The following is a 5,322-nucleotide window of genomic DNA, read 5'->3' as shown; positions in this document are numbered from 1 at the left end:
TCACCTCTCGACTCCTACCCATTAGTCGCCTCTTACGAAAGGCAGGGCCTTCTTGCCACGGCCGTGTTCTTATCTCTGCAAGCCGAACGGACACACATACATACTCACACACGCACACACACACACACACGCACACAGGCACACACACACACATACACTCTTCACCTCCTGGCTCCTACCCATTAGTCGCCTCTTACGACAGGCAGGGCCTTCTTGCCACGGCCGTGTTCTTATCTCTGCGAGCCTACCGCACACACACACACTTACACGCACACAGGCACACACGCACACACACACACGCACACGCACACGCACCACGCACACACTCTCCATCTCTCGACTCCTACCCATTAGTCGCCTCTTACGAAAGGCAGGTCCTTCTTGCCACGGCCGTGTTCTTATCTCTGCAAGCCGAACGGACACACACACATACTCACACACGCACACACACACACACGCACACAGGCACACACACACACACACATACATTCTTCACCTCTCGACTCCTACCCATTAGTCGCCTCTTACGATAGGCAGGGCCTTCTTGCCTCGGTCGTGTTCTTATTTCTGCAAGCCGAACTAACACACACACATATTCACACACGCACACACATACGCACACACATACACACACACATACACTCTTCACCTGTCGACTCCTACCCATTAGTCGCCTCCTACGACAGGCAGGAACTTCTTGCCACGGCCGAGTTCTTATCTCTGTGAGCCGAACGGACACACACATACATACACACACACACTTACACACGCACACACAAGGGAACAAACACACACACACATACACATTTTTTATCTCTCGACTCCTACCAATTAGTCGCTCCTTACAGCAGGCATGGCCTTCTTGCCACGGCCGTATTCTGATCTATGCAAGCCGAACGGACACACACACCCATACACACACACACACTTACACACGCACAAACACATACACACGTACACACAAACGAACACACGCACACACACAAGTACATTCTTCATCTCTCGACTCCTATCCATTAGTCGCTCCTTACAGCAAGCATGGCCTTCTTGCCTCGGCCGTGTTCTTATCTCTGCAAGCCGAACGGACACACACACATACTCACACACGCACACACACACGCACACACGCACACACACACATACACTCTTCAGCTCTCGACTCCTACCTATTAGTCGCCTCTTACGATAGGCAGGGCCTTCTTGCCTCGGTCGTGTTCTTATTTCTGCAAGCCGAACTAACACACACACATACTCATACACGCACACACACGCACACAGGCACACACACACATACACTCTTCACCTCTCGACTCCTACCCATTAGTCGACTCTTACGACAGGCAGGGCCTTCTTGCCACGGCCGTGTTCTTATCTCTGCGAGCCGACCGCACACACACACACTCACACACACATACACACACACTTACACGCACACAGGCACACACGCACACATGCAGACGCACACGCACACGCACACACTCTTCACCTCTCGACTCCTATCCATTAGTCGCCTCTTAAGACAGGCAGGGGCCTTCTTGCCACTGACGTATTCTTATCTCTGCGGGCCGAAGGGACACACACACACTCACACACACACGCACGCTCACACGCAGACACACACACGCACACACGCACACCCACACGCACACTCACACACTCTCCACCTCTCGACTCCTACCTATTAGTCGCCTCTTACGACAGGCAGGGCCTTCTTGCCTCGGCCGTGTTCTTATCTCTGCAAGCCGAACGGACACACACACATACTCACACACGCACACACACACACATACACGCACACACACATACACTCTTCACCTCTCGACTCCTACCTATTAGTCGCCTCTTACGATAGGCAGGGCCTTCTTGCCTCGGTCGTGTTCTTATTTCTGCAAGCCGAAATAACACACACACATACTCACACACGCACACACACGCACACACATACACACACATACACTCTTCTCCTGTCGACTCCAACCCATTAGTCGCCTCCTACGACAGGCAGGAACTTCTTGCCACGGCCGAGTTCTTATCTCTGTGAGCAGAACGGACACACACACTGACACACACACGCACGCACACACACACACACACACAAATACACTCTTCACCTCTCGACTCCTACCCATTAGTCGCCTCTTACGGAAGGCAGGGCCTTCTTGCCACGGCCGTGTTCTTATCTCTGCAAGCCGAACGGACACACACACACATACTCACACACGCACAAACAGACGCACACACGCACACACACACATACACTCTTCACCTCTCGACTCCTACCTATTAGTCGCCTCTTACGATAGGCAGGGCCTTCTTGCCTCGGTCGTGTTCTTATTTCTGCAAGCCGAACTAACACACACACATACTCACACACGCACACACACACGCACACACATACACACACATACACTCTTCTCCTGTCGACTCCAACCCATTAGTCGCCTCCTACGACAGGCAGGAACTTCTTGCCACGGCCGAGTTCTTATCTCTGTGAGCCGAACGGACACACACACTGACACACACACGCACGCACACACACACACCCACACACAAATACACTCTTCACCTCTCGACTCCTACCCATTAGTCGCCTCTTACGAAAGGCAGGGCCTTCTTGCCACGGCCGTGTTCTTATCTCTGCAAGCCGAACGGACACACACACATACTCACACACGCACACACAAATACACACGCACACAGGCACACCCACACACATATACACTCTTCACCTCTCGACTCCTATCTATTAGTCGCCTCTTACGACAGGCAGGGCCTTCTTGCCTCGGCCGTGTTCTTATCTCTGCAAGCCGAACGGACACACACACATACTCACATACGCACACACACACGCACACACGCACACACACACATACACTCTTCACCTCTCGACTCCTACCTATTAGCCGCCACTTACGATAGGCAGGGCCTTCTTGCCTCGGTGGTGTGCTTATTTCTGCAAGCCGAACTAACACACACACACACTCACACACCCACACACACACGCACACACGCACACACACACATACACTCTTCACTTCCCGACTCCTACTTATTAGTCGCCCCTTACAAGAGGCAGATCCTTCTTGCCTTCGCCGTATTCTTATCTCTGCAGCCAAACGGACACACTCACAAACGCACACACACGCACACACACACACACACACACACACACACACACACACACACACACACACATACACTCTTCACCTCTCGACTCCTACCCATTAGTCGCCTCTTACGACAGGCAGGGCCTTCTTGCCACGGCCGTGTTCTTATCTCTACGAGCCGACCCCACACACACACACTCACACACACATACACACACATTTTCACGCACACAGGCACACACGCATACACGCACACGCAAACGCACACGCACACGCACACGCACACGCACACACTCTCCACCTCTCGACTCCTATCCATTAGTCGCCTCTTAAGACAGGCAGGGCCTTCTTGCCACGGACGTAATCTTATCTCTGCAGGCCGAACGGACACACACACACTCACACACACACACATACACTCTTAACCTCTCGACTCCTACCCTTTAGTCGCCTTTTACGACATTCAGGGACTTCTTGCCACGGACGTATTCTTATCTCTGCGAGCCGAACGGACATACACACACACTCACACACACACGCACGCTCTCACGCAGACACACACACGCACACACGCACACGCACACGCACACGCACACACTCTCCACCTCTCGACTCCTACCTATTAGTCGCCTCTTACGACAGGCAGGGCCTTCTTGCCTCGGCCGTGTTCTTATCTCTGCAAGCCGAACCGACACAGATACATACTTACACACGCACACACACACGCACACACGCACACACACATGCACTCTTCACCTCTCGACTCCTACCTATTAGTCGCCCCTTACAACAGGCAGGGCCTTCTTGCCTCGGCCGTGTTCTTATCTCTGCAAGCCGAACGGACACACACACATACTTACACACGCACACACACACGCACACACGCACACACACGTACACTTTTCACCTCTCGACTCCTACCAATTAGTCGCCTCTTACGATAGGCATGTCCTTCTTGCCTCGGCCGTATTCTAATCTCTGCGAGCCGAACGGACACACACATACATACACACACACACTTACACACGCACACACAAACGATCACACACACACACATACATTCTTCACCTCTCGGCTCCTACACATTAGTCGCCTCTTACGACAGGCGGGGCCTTCTTGCCACGGCCGTGTTCTTATCTCTGCGAGCCGACCGCACACACACACACACTTACACGCACACAGGCACACACGCACACACACACGCACACGCACACGCACACGCACACACTCTCCACCTCTCCACTCCTACCTATTAGTCGCCTCTTAGGACAGGCAGGGCCTTCTTGCCTCGGCCGTGTTCTTATCTCTGCAAGCCAAACGGACATACACACATACACACACACTCACACACGCACACTCACGCACACAGGCACACACACACACACATACATTCTTCACCTCTCGGCTCCTATCCATTAGTCGCCTCTTACGACATTTAGGGACTTTTTGCCACGGACGTATTCTTATCTCTGCAAGCCGAACGGACACACACACATACTCACACACGCACACACACACACACGCACACAGGCACACACACACATACACACATATACTCTTCACCTCTCGACTCCTACCTATTAGTCGCCTCTTACGATAGGCAGGGCCTTCTTGCCTCGGCCGTGTTCTTATTTCTGCAAGCCGAACTAACACACACACATACTCACACACGCACACACATACGCACACACATACACACACACATACACTCTTCACCTGTCGACTCCTACCCATTAGTCGCCTCCTACGACAGGCAGGAACTTCTTGATACGGCCGAGTTCTTATCTCTGTGAGCCGAACGGACACACACACTGATACACACACGCACGCACACACACACACACACACACACACACAAATACACTCTTCACCTCTCGACTCCTACCCATTAGTCGCCTTTTACGAAAGGCAGGGCCTTCTTGCCTCGGCCGTGTTCTTATCTCTGCAAGCCGAACGGACACACACAAATACTCACACACGCACACACACACGCACACACGCAAACACACATACACTCTTCACCTCTCGACTCCTACCTATTAGTCGCCTCTTACGATAGGCAGGGCCTTTTTGCCTCGGTCGTGTTCTTATTTCTGCAAGCCGAAATATCACACACACATACTCACACACGCACACACACACGCACACACGCACACACACACATACACTCGTCACCTCCCGACTCCTACTTATTAGTCGCCCCTTACAAGAGGCA

This window comes from Diabrotica undecimpunctata, unplaced genomic scaffold (assembly GCF_040954645.1).
Source record: "Diabrotica undecimpunctata isolate CICGRU unplaced genomic scaffold, icDiaUnde3 ctg00000571.1, whole genome shotgun sequence".
Lineage (NCBI taxonomy): Eukaryota > Metazoa > Arthropoda > Insecta > Coleoptera > Chrysomelidae > Diabrotica > Diabrotica undecimpunctata.
This window is presented reverse-complemented; position numbering follows the sequence as displayed.